The sequence below is a fragment of the Cyprinus carpio genome, chromosome A11 (genome assembly GCF_018340385.1).
Source record: "Cyprinus carpio isolate SPL01 chromosome A11, ASM1834038v1, whole genome shotgun sequence".
NCBI classification, from domain to species: Eukaryota; Metazoa; Chordata; class Actinopteri; order Cypriniformes; family Cyprinidae; genus Cyprinus; species Cyprinus carpio.
This window is the reverse complement of record NC_056582.1, coordinates 25,926,302-25,942,030: the sequence shown is the minus strand read 5'-3', so window position 1 is coordinate 25,942,030 and position 15,729 is coordinate 25,926,302. Positions and strand designations below refer to the sequence as shown.

Sequence of the window (15,729 nt, the reverse complement as noted above, 5' to 3'; positions counted from 1 at the left end):
TATAGTTATTGTCACAGTTACAGTTATTAACAATTCCTGTGGCTCAGTGGTAGAGCATTGCGTTAGCAGCGCAAAAGGTTGTGGGTTTGATTCTCAGGGAACACGTTAGGTAAAAAATGTTAGCCTGAATGGCCGCTTTGGATAAAAGCTTCTGTTAAATGCATAAATGTAAATGTCACAATACAGTTAATGTTATAGTTTATTAAAGTAATCATTATAGTTTCAATTTAGTTATTATATAGTTATCATTACAGTTGATGTTATGGTTATTGCTAGTTGTTATTACAGTTATTGTTAATATTACATTTATCGTGAACATTATCACTATACTTAATGTTACATATAGTAACTTACATATAGTTATTGTTATAGTTATCTATATCATTATAGTTATAGTTAACTGTTGTTATAGTTCTTAAACTGTGCTCAGATTTTGTGATCGGTCAGATGTTTCATCTCTAGTTCCCCAGAAAACCAGTGGTAAGAAGAACAGAACACATGCTGCATAAATCCCATTATCCAGAATAAGCCTCAGCTAATCAATGTGCGAGATGTTCGACGAGCGTTTGCTCCAATGACCACTATAAATAAAGTCTTTTTCCCAGAGCGCTGGAAACTGATCCCTGATCTAAAACGGAGCGCAACTGACCGGAGGGTTTCCTGATTCCCTGACCAACATCAAACTAACATCTGACCAACAACAGACCAACATCTGACCAACAACAGACCAACATCTGACCAACAACAGACCAACATCTGACCAACAACAGACCAACATCAGACCAACATCAGACCAACATCAAAACCAACAACCGACCAACATCTGACCAACAACAGACCAACATCTGACCAACAACAGACCAACATCTGACCAACAACAGACCAACATCAGACCAACATCAGACCAACATCAAACCAACAACCGACCAACATCTGACCAACAACCGACCAACATCTGACCAACAACAGACCAACATCTGACCAACATCAGACCAACATCAGACCAACATCAAACCAACAACCGACCAACATCTGACCAACAACCGACCAACATCTGACCAACAACAGACCAACATCTGACCAACAACAGACCAACATCTGACCAACAACAGACCAACATCAAACCAACAACAGACCAACATCAAACCAACAACCGACCAACATCTGACCAACATCAGACCAACAACAGACCAACATCTGACCAACAACAGACCAACATCAGACTAACATCAGACCAACATCAGACCAACATCAGACCAACAACAGACCAACATCTGACCAACATCTGACCAACAACAGACCAACATCAGACTAACATCAGACCAACATCAGACCAACAACAGACCAAACATCAGACCAACATCAGACCAACATTAGGCTAACATCAGACCAACAACAGACCAACCTCAGACCAACAACAGACCAAACATCAGACCAACATCAGACCAACAACAGACCAACCTCAGACCAACATCAGACTAACAACAGACCAAACATCAGACCAACATCAGACCAACAACAGACCAAACATCAGACCAACATTAGGCTAACATGAGACCAACAACAGACCAACATCTGACCAACAACAGACCAACATCTGACCAACAACAGACCAACATCAAACCAACAACAGACCAACATCAAACCAACAACCGACCAACATCTGACCAACATCAGACCAACAACAGACCAACATCTGACCAACAACAGACCAACATCAGACTAACATCAGACCAACATCAGACCAACATCAGACCAACAACAGACTAACATCAGACCAACATCAGACCAACAACAGACTAACATCAGACCAACATCAGACCAACATCTGACCAACAACAGACCAACATCTGACCAACAACAGACCAACATCAAACCAACAACAGACCAACATCAAACCAACAACCGACCAACATCTGACCAACATCAGACCAACAACAGACCAACATCTGACCAACAACAGACCAACAACAGACCAACATCAGACCAACATCAGACCAACATCAGACCAACAACAGACTAACATCAGACCAACAACAGACCAACCTCAGACCAACATCAGACCAACATCAGACCAACAACAGACCAACATCAGACCAACATCAGACCAACATCAGACCAACATCAGACCAACAACAGACCAACATCAGACCAACATCAGACCAACATCTGACCAACAACAGACCAACATCAGACCAACAACAGACTAACATCAGACCAACAACAGACCAACAACAGACCAACATCAGACCAACATCAGACCAACATCAGACCAACATCAGACCAACATCAGACCAACAACAGACTAACATCAGACCAACAACAGACCAACAACAGACCAACATCAGACCAACATCAGACCAACATCAGACTAACATCAGACCAACATCAGACCAACATCAGACCAACAACAGACCAACATCAGACCAACATCAGACCAACATCTGACCAACAACAGACCAACATCAGACCAACATCAGACCAACAACAGACCAACATCAGACCAACAACAGACCAACATCAGACCAACATCAGACCAACAACAGACCAACAACTGTCACGACACGCACACAAACAGGTAGATCCAATTGCAGTATGTTTTATTAGGATAATCCAAATCTCATGGTCAGCCAGGCAAAGGTCACAATCCAGGTAAGCAGTCCAGAAACAAGAAACATACACAACAACCGAGAACCACGACAAACCAGGGTGACATTCAACAAGGACTCCGTGACAATGACAGAACAACCGGGGTATTTATACACAAGGAAATGACAATGCTAACGGGGAATTGGCTGAGTGCAATGATTGATAACCACGGACAGCTGAGTGCAATGAGCAGTGATGAAACAGACAAGACTATGGGAAATGCAGTTCTAAAGTGGAGTGACGATAAGGGGAAGTGAGACCTCTAGCGGCCACCCAGGGAGACACAGAACAGACACCGTGACACTACCCCCCCTCTAAGGAGCAGCTTCCAGATGCTCCTCAGAACAAAATAACCAAAAAAAACAAAGAGACCAGGAAGGAGGTGGACTGGTGGAGGCAGAACAGGGGGAGGGATGGCGGGCCAGGCCCGTGTAGGGGAACTGGGACCGGCAGCGATGGCTCCCCTGGTAGCCCAGGTGGCTCGGTCAGATCAGGGGGCCATGGTGGACCCGAAAGTTCAGGGGACCACGAGGGGCCAGGCAGTTCAGGTGGCCACGGTGGATCAGTCCATTCTCGTTGTGCAGACGGCCAGGGAGGAATTCGCCATTTGAGTGGCCCGAACGGAACCTGCCAATCGGGGAGCCAGTAAGGAGCAGGCTGTGGCGATGGCCAGGTCACGGCATTGGGAACGGCATCGGGAACAGCCTCAGACAAGGGCACCGCCTCGGGAACGGCCTTGGACACGGGTATCGCCTCCGGAACCATCTCGGGCCCCGCATCGGCCTCCTGAACAGCATCGGGCACCGCCTCGGGAATGGCCTCAGGAACGGCATCGGACAAGGACACCGCCTCGGGAACGACCTCGGCATCGGGCACCGCCTCGGGAACGGTCTCAGGAACGGCCTCAGGAATGGCCTCAGGAACGGCATTGGACAAGGACCCCGCCTCGGGAACGGCCTCGGCATCGGGCACCGCCTCGGGAACGGTCTCAGGAACGGCATTGGACAAGGACACCGCCTCGGGAACGGCCTCGGGCTCCGCCTCGGGAACAGCCTCGGGCTCGACATCGGACAAGGACACCGCCTCGGGAACGACCTCGGCATCGGGCACCGCCTCAGGAACGGTCTCAGGAACGGCCTCAGGAATGGCCTCAGGAACGGCATTGGACAAGGACCCCGCCTCGGGAACGACCTCGGCATCGGGCACCGCCTCGGGAATGCCCTCAGGAACGGCATCGGACAAGGACACCGCCTCGGGAACGGTCTCAGGAACGGCCTCAGGAATGGCCTCAGGAACGGCGTTGGACAAGGACCCCGCCTCGGGAACGACCTCGGCATCGGGCACCGCCTCGGGAATGGCATCGGACAAGGACACCGCCTCGGGAACGACCTCGGCATCGGGCACCGCCTCGGGAATGGCCTCAGGAACGGCATCGGACAAGGACACCGCCTCGGGAACAACCTCGGCATCGGGCACCGCCTCGGGAATGGTCTCGGCATCGGGCACCGCCTCGGGAACGGCCTCGGGAACGGCATTGGACAAGGACACCGCCTCGGGAACGACCTCGGCCTGCGCATCGGGCACCGCCTCGGCCTCCGGAACAGCATCGGTCACCGCCTCGGCATCGGGCACAGCCTCGGGCACCGCCTCGACCTGCGGAACAGCATCGGTCACCGCCTCGGCATCGGGCACAGCCTCGGCATCGGGCACAGCCTCGGTATCGGAAACAACATCGGGCACCGCCTCGGCATCGGGAACAACATTGGGCACCGCCTCGACCTCCAGAACAGCCTCGGTCTCGGGCATTACATCGGGAACCGTCTCTGGCACCGTCTCTGGCACCGCATCGGGCACCGCCTCGGCAACGGGCACCGCCTCGGCAACGGGCACCGCCTCGGCAACGGGCACCGCCTCGGGCACCGCCTCGGCATCGGACATTGCATCGGGAACCGCCTCGGCCACCGCATCGGGCACCGCCTCGGCATCGGGCACCGCCTCGGCATCGGGCACCGCCTCGGCATCGGACATTGCATCGGGAACCGCCTCGGGCACCGCCTCGGCATCGGGCACCGCCTCGGCCACCGCATCGGGCACCGCCTCGGCATCGGGCACCGCCTCGGCATCGGACATTGCATCGGGAACCGCCTCGGCATTGGGGACCGCCTCGGGCACCGCCTCAGCATCGGGGACCGCCTCGGCATCGGGGACCGCCTCGGCATCGGGCACCGCCTCGGGCACCGCCTCGGCATCGGGCACCGCCTCGGGCACCGCCTCGGCAACGGGCACCGCCTCGGCATCGGACATTGCATCGGGGACCGCCTCGGCATCGGGCACCGCCTCGGCCACCGCATCGGGCACCGCCTCGGCATCGGCCACCGCATCGGGCACCGCCTCGGCATCGGGCACCGCATCGGGCACCGCCTCGGCATCGGCCACCACATCGGGCACCGCCTCGGCATCGGGCACCGCCTCGGCCACCGCATCGGGCACCGCCTTGGCATCGGGCACCGCCTCGGCAACCACATCGGGCACCGCCTCGGCATCGGGCACCGCATCGGGAACCGCCTCGGCATCGGGCACCGCATCGGCATCGGGCACCGCCTCGGCACCGGGCACCGCCTCGGCCTCGGACATTGCATCGGGAACCGCCTCGGGCACCGCCTCGGCATCGGGGACCGCCTCGGGCACCGCCTCGGCTCGGCATCGGGGACCGCCTCGGCATCGGGCACCGCCTCGGCATCGGGCACCGCCTCGGCATCGGGCACCGCCTCGGCATCGGGCACCGCCTCGGCATCGGACATTGCATCGGGAACCACCTCGGGCACCGCCTCGGCATCGGGGACCGCCTCGGCAACGGGCACCGCCTCGGCATCGGGCACCGCCTCGGCATCGGACATTGCATCGGGAACCGCCTCGGGCACCGCCTCGGCATCGGGCACCGCCTCGGCATTGGGCACCGCCTCGGTATCGGAAACAGCCTCGGTCTCGGGCATTACATCGGGCACCGCCTCGGCATCGGGCACCGCCTCGGCATCGGGCACCGCCTCGGGCACCGCCCTGGCATCGGGGACCGCCTCGGGCACCGCCCTGGCATCGGGGACCGCCTCGGCATCGGGCACCGCCTCGGCATCGGGCACCGCCTCGGGCACCGCCTCGGCCTCGTGCATAGCATCGGGAACCGCTTCTGTCTCGGCCACCTTCTCGGCCTCGGGCATTGCATCGGGAACCGCCTCGGGCTCGGCATCGGGCACCGCCTCGGGAACGTCCTCGGCATCGGGCACCGCCTCGGGAACCTTGGACACCTCCACCTGGACGGGCAGCGGCCGGCTGCTCGGGAACGTCCTCCTGGACGGCAGCGGCCTGCTCGGGAACGTCCTCCGGGCTTTGAGGAACGGCTGACGCCTGTCTCCTCCTCCTGCGGCCTCTATGATGACGTGCCGGTGGCTCCTTGACGGAAGACTCAGGCGTTGAGTCAACCATCTTGTCTGCCAACACAGGTGTAGATTCGACCCTCCTGTGCAGTGGTGCTGGGCTGGTGGTCATCTCGTGCTGTGGCGCTGGGCTGGCGGCCATCTTGTGCTGTGGTGCTGAACTGGCGGCCATCTTCTCTGGAGACACAGGTGTGGTCGAAGTATCCCATTGAGCACGATGGCATAGGTAATGGGTAAACCCCCAAAAGTCTAGGATCTCCAGCCCCTTCATCTCCCATTGAGGTAAAGGGTCATCCAGACAGTAGTTAAAAAAGACCTTCAGTGCTGCATCGTTATAACCCATCCCGACCGCCATGGTCCAAAACAATTGCGCCAGGCCACCCACCTCACTCCCCCTTTGACGAAGGGTGGTTAAGTTCCGGAATCTCCCCCTCCGTTCCTCCATGGTGGCTGGGGAACCGATTCGAAATCCCACACCGCTGGATCTAGGCATGACGGAGTCCTTCTGTCACGACACGCACACAAACAGGTAGATCCAATTGCAGTATGTTTTATTAGGATAATCCAAATCTCATGGTCAGCCAGGCAAAGGTCACAATCCAGGTAAGCAGTCCAGAAACAAGAAACATTACACAACAACCGAGAACCACGACAAACCAGGGTGACATTCAAACAAGGACTCCGTGACAATGACAGAACAACCGGGGTATTTATACACAAGGAAAATGACAATGCTAACGGGGAATTGGCTGAGTGCAATGATTGATAACCACGGACAGCTGAGTGCAATGAGCAGTGATGAAACAGACAAGACTATGGGAAATGCAGTTCTAAAGTGGAGTGACGATAAGGGGAAGTGAGACCTCTAGTGGCCACCCAGGGAGACACAGAACAGACACCGTGACAACAACAGACCAACATCAGACCAACATCAGACTAACACGTCTGCTGTTGACGGGACAACCAAACCAAACCCCCATTACCATAGATACCCTCTCACAATATCCAGATTAGAGCAGCTTAAAACACAAGAGACACAAGAGATACTGTTATAGTTTACATTTGAATTAGATTTTTTATTATTTTCCATTTTCATTTCAGTTAAAATGTTATTTTGTCATTTTGCTGTGTGCTTTTGTCCATTTTATTTGTTTTGGTTTCAATACATCTATGTAGTTTTTTAATTTTTAGTTCTTTCAGTACATCAAGTGAAACTTGTCAAGTCACCTTTATTTATATAGTTCTTTTAACAATACAGATTCTGTCAAAGCAGCTTTACCGTATCAGTATGAAACATTATGAAACTAGATAAAATTGTCAAAACAACACCCAAGCAACCACCCAAAACATGGTTTCTCATTTCTCATGTTGGTGTGAGAAATATTTAAAGCAGATTTAATAGCTCAAAATCTGAAGTCTTGAAGTTTCAAGATTTAGGTGTAAGTCTAAGTAAGAAGCAGTTTTAAAAAGCTTTGGGGTGGTTGCTAGGGTGTTGCTATGCAGTTGCTAGGGTGTTGCTATGCAAATGCAAAAGACTTGCAGACTTTAAATAGGATTAGTGAAGGTTTGTAAAAGCTCTACTCTGACCATAATTGTCCATCAGTTTATTATCAATTCACTGCAAAAATTAATCTCTTCCTCATTATTTTTGTATTGATTTCCAACACAAGCCTCTAAAAATCCTTAAATCAAGATACATTTACTATTGATTAAACTCAATTCAGAGTGAAAACTGGTTTATTATTCTGACCCCACTGGGAGATATTTGTTCTTCTTTTAATCATAAAGTCACTTTATTTTAATACAGTTTTTAAAAAAAAAAAAACAGACTTCATATGTCACATGGTGCTTCTTAGTACTGTATCTTAATTAGGGCTGTCACGACACTGTTCACTGAAAGGTTCTTTTTGGAACTAAAAATGGTTCTTCTATGCAAAAACACCATTTTAGAACCTTTATATTTAAGAGTGAATGTAACTTTTCAACATTTATTTTTAGTGTATTCTGATACAGACATTAATGACACTGGGATAATGAAGCCCTGGATATCCACTCCCCAGAACCAATCCTGATTATGTGATTAAATATCACCATCATATATCAGCATTATCGTCAGTATCTGTATATTAAGACACCCGTAATCTTAATTTAAGAGTGCTCAGATGTTTGTACAGGAATGTGCACAGATCATGAGATGAACTGCTGTGATGGAGGTGTTCGTCTGAAGCTGCAGGAGTTTGTGTAAAGCACCAGGATTTATCCTCAGAGATTACAGAATCTGTGTTATTAGGCCGTGTTTGACGTGTTTAATCCAGCTTGAAGGTGTCCAAATGCTAATTAACGACATCTGCTCCGCTTCCCCAGTCCTGTCAATCACACTAACCAGAGGACGCTTTAGCTGCGATAAAACTCCATCTGACACGCGTTTCACAATCCAGCCATCATGACGTGGATCCGACACAGACCAGTCCAAACGTCTCATACCACAAAAAAGAAAGTTCATACTTTGTGTTTTTCTAATTTAATACACATTATAAGTCAGTGAAAGTTGAAATGGATCATAAAATGTGCAAATGTCTCAGTGTTTTCAGCACCACTGGAACCAGGGTTATTATCATTAAAACTAAAATATATATGTTAACTGAAATATAATAAAATATTTTTTAAAAAATACACTTTTTATTTCAGCTAGTTTCAAAGGCAAATGTTTAATGTAGTTAACACATGGTAACACTTTATTTTGAGTTTATTCTACTTACAGTAAGTAACTTTGCAACTACATGTCAACTAGCAGTCATTAGAGTATTAGACTGTCTGCTTAATATCTCCTAACACTTTATTTTGATGGGTCCACAACATACAACATACTGACTGTGAGAAACTTTGCAAATATATGTCAACTTATTCTACTAAACCTAAACCTAACCTAACAGTCTACTCTGTGATATATAAATATATATATACATTTTATTTCAATATTAGTATATCAATATTTAGTGCACACACACACACACACACACACACACACACACACACACACACACACACACACACACACACACAACTTAACTAAAATTAACATGACAGCAGAAAATATGAAAATAAAATTAATTATATAGATATATTAAATAGCTACATTATTACATAAATACAGTCTAATTGTGACTCTAAAATAAAATAAAATAAAACAAAATAACTGGATCTACAAGAACTAAACCTGAAAATTAAAAGAGCATCTTAAACTACAATCTGACTGTCTGTACAAAAAGTCACATGATCACTCTCATTTACTTACATTTGATTAGTCAGTGATTATAAATATAGCACAAATGAAAGATTTATGATGCTTTTTAATTTTTTTATATCAAGATTTTTAACAAAAACTTTCCAGGTTTATATTAAGTTTGAATCTCACATTAATAAAGTCTTCTCAGACTTATGGACCACCTTTAATGTTAAAAGCCTAACCATGACCATAACTTCTGCTAATGCTTGTTTTCACAGTCAGTGGGTCACAGAAACAGCATATAGAAGGCCTTATTGATCCTCCAGAAGCATCTGTTCCTGCTCCTCTCTCAAAAACTCCTTCATCTGGACGAGATGAGGCTGTTAAACACCGGAGAAGAAACTGAACACATGAGCTGATCAGATCACTGATAATCCACCTCAAACACGCTTCTGGTCTCAGATCTGCTCAGCTTCTCACAGCAGAAGGTCTGATCGCTGACAGACCGTGTGTCTGGACTTCAGTAGATTACGAACGCTCGTCTGTCACTTCAGATTAAACACCGCTCAGATGAGTTCAGGTGTTCACTGCAGATCGTGTCCATCAGTGCTGGGAAGGTTACTTTAGAAATGTAATAGATTACAGATTACAAGTTACTCTATCTAAAATGTAATACGTAGTGTAACTATTTAATTACTTTATTAAAGTAAGTGAAATATTATGTAATTGAGTTACTCCAGATCAAATGTATGCGGTGGCTCTGGAAGCACATTTAGTGAGTTTGAGCTTGTTTGTGGATCTCAGAGCACATGGTGAGAATGACGGGATCTCGGCCAGAGCGTATCAGTGTCTCATCTGTCCCTCACACACACCACACACCAGACACACACCGGTGAAAGCTTGAAACCAGAGCCCTGGATCTGAGCATGAGCTTCAGTCCATGTGCAGAAGAAGAAGAAGCAGAATCCACAACAAAACCACGACGCACATTACACACTCGACAATAACAGCACTGTTTCTAGAAAGCAGCTTACAGTGTTTTCAGCTGCTTTTCAAAACTTTGCCTCTTTTTTTAATAACTTTACACACAATTCCAAGAATTGCACACTAAACACAAAATGCCTCTCATCTCTATCAAAACGAAGCGCTGCATTCAAAATATCACAAACACATCTCAAAAGCAAACATTTGCAAACACCTTTGCCATAATATTAATTCCTGTTAGATGTGTGTGCAACATGGACCAACAACAGACCAACATCAGACCAACATCAGACCAACATCAGACCAACAACAGACCAACATCCGGGAATAGACAACAGACTAACATCAGACCAACAACAGACCAACCTCAGACCAACATCAGACCAACATCAGACCAACATCAGACTAACATCAGACCAACATCAGACCAACATCAGACCAACATCAGACCAACAACAGACCAACATCAGACCAACATCAGACTCAGACTAACATCAGACCAACATCAGACCAACATCAGACCAACAACATCAGACCAACATCAGACCAACATCAGACCAACATCAGACCAACATCTGACCAGACACGACCAACATCAGACCAACATCAGACCAACAACAGACCAACATCAGACCAACAACAGACCAACATCAGACCAACATCAGACCAACATCAGACCAACAACAGACCAACAACAGACCAACAACAGACCAACATCAGACTAACACGTCTGCTGTTGGCGGACAACAAACCAAACCCCCATTACCATAGATACCTCTCTCACAATCCAGATTAGAGCAGCTTAAAACACAAGAGACACAAGAGATACTGTTATAGTTTACATTTGAATTAGATTTTTTATTATTTTCCATTTTCATTTCAGTTAAAATTGTTATTTTGTCATTTTGCTGTGTGCTTTTGTCATTTTATTTGTTTTTGTTTCAATACATCTATGTAGTTTTTAATTTTTAGTTCTTTCAGTACATCAAGTGAAACTTGTCAAGTCACCTTTATTTATATAGTTCTTTTAACAATACAGATTCTGTCAAAGCAGCTTTACCGTATCAGTATGAAACATTATGAAACTAGATAAAATTGTCAAAACAACACACCCAAGCAACCACCCAAAACATGGTTTCTCATTTCTCATGTTGGTGTGAGAATTATTTTAAAGCAGATTTAATTAGCTTTCAAAGATCTGAAGTCCTTGAAAGTTTTTCAAGAATTTAGGTTGTAAAGTCTTAATAAGAGCCCCAAGTTTTTTAAAAAGCTTTTTGGGGGTGGTTGCCTAGGTGTTTTTTTTTGCTATGCATTGTCTAGGGTTGTTTACTATGCAAATGCCAAAAGACTTTTGCAGACTTTTAAAATGGATTGTGAAGGTTTTTTTTAAAGCCTACTCTGACCCATAAATTTGTCCCCCCATCAAGTTTTTTATTATCCAATTCACCTGGCAAAAATTTTAAAATCCTCCTTTCCCTCATTATTTTTTTTGGTAATTGATTTTCCAACACAAGGCCTCTAACAAAGTCCTTAAATCAAGATAACATTTTACTAGTTGATTAACTCGCAATTCAGAGTGGTGGAAAAACCTTGGGGTTTTATTTTTATTCCTGACCCCACTGGGAGAATGATTTGTTTGCTTTCTTTTTAACATAAAGTCACTTTAATTTTAATACAGTTTTTAAAAAAAAAAAAACAGACTTCATATGTCACATGTTAGTACCCTTAAAGTACTGTATCTTTTAAATTTAGGGCTGTCACGACCTGTTCACATGAAAACAGGTTCTTTTTTTTTTTGGAACTAAAAATGGTTCTTTCTATGCAAAACACCATTTTTAGAACCTTTATATTTAAGAAGTGAATGTTAACTTTTCAACATTTATTTTTTTTAGTGTATTCTGATACAGACATTTAAGACACTGGGATAATGAAAGCCCTGGATATCCACTCCCCAGAACCAATCCTGATTATGTGATTAAATATCACCATCATAATACAGCAGCATTCAATCGTCCAGTATCTGTAATTTTTAAGGACACCCGTAATCTTAATTTAAGAGTGCTCAGATTGTTTGTACGGAATGTTTGCACAGATCATGAGAATGAACTGCTGTGATTGTAGGTTGTTCGTCTGAAGCTGCAGGAGTTTTTTTTTGTGTAAAGCACCAGGATTTATCCTCGCCAGAGAATTACAGAATCTGTGTTATTGTAGGCCGTGTTTGACCGTTGTTTTGTTGTTAAATCCAGCTTTGAAGGTGTCCCAAAATGGCTAATTAACGACATCTGCTCCGCTTCCCCCAGTCCTGTCCAATCACACTAACCAGAGGACGCTTTAGCTGCGATTAAAACCCCATCTGGACCCACGCGTTTCACAATCCACAGCCAATCAATGACGTGGATCCGACACAGACCAGGTCCAAACGTCCTCATACCACCAAAAAAAGAAAGTTCATACTTTGTGTTTTTTTTTTTTTTTTCTAATTTAATACACATTTATAAGGTCAGTGAAAGTTGAAATGGATCATAAATGTGCAAATGTCTCAAGTGTTTTTCAGCACCACTGGAACCAGGGTTATTATCATTAAAACTAAAATAATATATGTTTTAAACTGAAAATATAATAAAATATTGTTTGTAAAAAATACACTTGTTTTTATTTCAGCCGAGTTTCAAAGGCAAATGTTTTTAATGTAGTGTGTTGTTGTTTAACACATGGTAAACACCTTTATTGTTTTTTGAAGTTTATTCTACTTACAGTAAGTAAACTTTGCAACTACCTGGCAACTAAGCAGTCATTAGAGTATTAACTGTCTGCTTAATATCGTTCCTAACACTTTATTTTTTTGATGGGTTCACACAACATACAACTACGGACTGTTAGAAACTTTTGCCAATATATGTCAAACCTTATTCTACTAAACCTAACACCTAACCTAACAGTCCCTTACTCTGTGATATATAAATATAATATATACATTTTATTTTCAATATTAGTAATATCAATATTTAGTGCACACACACACACACACACACCCACACACACCCACACACAACACACACCCACACACAACAACTTAACTAAAATTTAACATGACAGCAGAAAATATGAAAAAAAATTAATTATATAGATATATTTAAATAGCTACATTATTACCATAAATACACGTCTAACTTGTGACTCTAAAATAAAAGTAAAATAAAACAAAATAACTGGACTCTACAAGAACTAAACCTGAAAATTAAAAGAGCATCCTGTAAACTACAATCTGACTTGTCCCTGGTACAAAAAAGTCACATGGATCACTCTCATTACTTACATTTTGATTAGTCAGTGATTATAAATATTAGCCCAAATGAAAGATTTATGATGCTTTTTTTTTTTTTAATTTTTTTTATATCAAGATTTTTAACAAAACTTTCCAGGTTTATATTAAGTTTGAATCTCACATTAATTAAAGTCTTTCTCAGACTTATGGACCACCTTTAATGTTAAAAGCCTAACCATGACCATAACTTCTGCTAATGCTTTGTTTCACATTCACGAGGGTCACAGAAACAGCATATAGAAGGCCTTATTGATCCTCCCAGAAGCATCTGTTTTCCTGCTCCTCTCTCAAAAAAAACCTTTATCTGGACGAGATGAGGCTGTTTAAACACCGGAGAAGAAACTGAACACATGAGCTGATCAGACCAATAATAAACCACAAAAAACACTCTGGTCGTCCCTCAGATCTGCTCAGCTTCTCACAGCCAAGAAGGTCTGAAGTCGCTGACAGACCGTGTGTCTGGACTTGTCAGTTAGAATTACGAACGCTCGTCCCCCCTGTCAACTTCAGATTACACACCGCTCAGATGAGTTTCAGGTGTTTTCACTGCAGATTCGTGTCCATCAGTGCTGTGAAGTTTACTTTATAAATGTTTAATAGATTTACAGATTACAAGTTACTCTATCTAAAATGTAATACGTAGTGTAACTATTTAATTACTTTATTAAAGTAAGTGAAATATTATGTAATTGAGTTACTGGTGTGAATGTATGCGGTGGCTCTGGAAGCACATTTAGTGAGTTTGAGCTTGTTTGTGGATCTCAGAGCACATGGTGAGAATGACGGGATCTCGGCCAGAGCGTATCAGTGTCTCGTCTGTCCCTCACCCCACCACACCACACACCAGAACACACAACCAAAACCACGAACCACAACCAGAGCCCTGGATCTGAGCATGAGCTTCAGTCCATGTGCAGAAGAAGAAGAAGCAGAATCCACAACAAAACCACGACGCACATTACACACTCGACAATAACAGCACTGTTTCTAGAAAGCAGCTTACAGTGTTTTCAGCTGCTTTTCAAAACTTTGCCTCAATAACAATACGCTTTACACACAATTCCAAGAATTGCACACTAAACACAAAATGCCTCTCATCTCTATCAAAACGAAGCGCTGCATTCAAAATATCACAAACACATCTCAAAAGCAAACATCTGCAAACAGCTTTGCCATAATATTAATTCCTGTTAGATGTGTGTGTGTTACAGAGAGAATTGTGTGTTGTGTTTTGCAGAAAGTGTTTTATGAAATTGAAAACCGAGTCATAGTCTGATGATTAGTGTGTGGTTTTGTAGATTTGGTGTGTGCTTCTGCTGTTTGAGTGACAGCTTTCAGAAACTGTGTGACAAGTTAAGATTCTGTGTGTGAGCAGCTGAAAAAACTGTAAACCAGACAATAAACAAGTCATTAGAAAATAACAGATGATGCAAAATGTATCAAATTTAAAACAAATTGAGCTGTAAAGCAGCTCTCCAGAAGACATTATTCAGCTCAATGTGACGAAGGCCCAGTTATTTTAGCATCATTGAGATACTATTATAGTTTCAGTCTAGTAAGTATTATAGCTTGATATTGATAATTAACCAGAATTATTTCAATACATTTCTGCAGCTGACACATCACCTCACAGATGTGATAATCAGCAGCTACACCGTCCTTCATCATGACCTCAGAGACAGAGACACCTCACCGTCTGCAGCGTGTTACCTTCAAAAACACGCGTCCATTCATGCAGAACACACACACACACACACACCGCAGCATGTGAAGCGTCTCACCTCAACTCCTCTGATCTCACGCCGCTTCTCTTCTCCTCCTGAGCGTCTGCTGCTGTGATCCAGTCACATTCAGAGATTCAGAGCGAGTGACAGACAGAGCGACAGAGAGAGAGAGAGAGAGAGACAGAGAGAGATACAGAGAGAGAGAGAGAGAGAGAGAGAGAGAGACAGAGAGAGAGAGATAGAGAGAGAGAGACGGTGGGGGCTGCAGTGGGAGGAGAGACAGCAGATATCAGAGCTACTGCTAAATATAACACACACACACACACACACACACACACACACACACACACACACACACACACACACACAATCAGTGCTCAGAAGAGACCC

The 15,729-nt window shown here is 45.1% G+C and overlaps 1 protein-coding gene across 1 annotated transcript in view; it reads right to left on the bottom strand.

Annotated features, from left to right (window-relative positions):
- LOC109097232 (filamin A-interacting protein 1-like) overlaps window positions 1-15,495 on the bottom strand; it is a 52,508-nt gene extending 37,013 nt beyond the window's left edge. Inside the window, exon 1 of the mRNA XM_042766923.1 lies at window positions 15,397-15,495. The gene's annotated coding sequence lies outside the window, so the exon portion shown is untranslated. The remainder of the gene's footprint in view (window positions 1-15,396) is intronic.
- Between the last annotated feature and the right edge of the window lie 234 nt (window positions 15,496-15,729).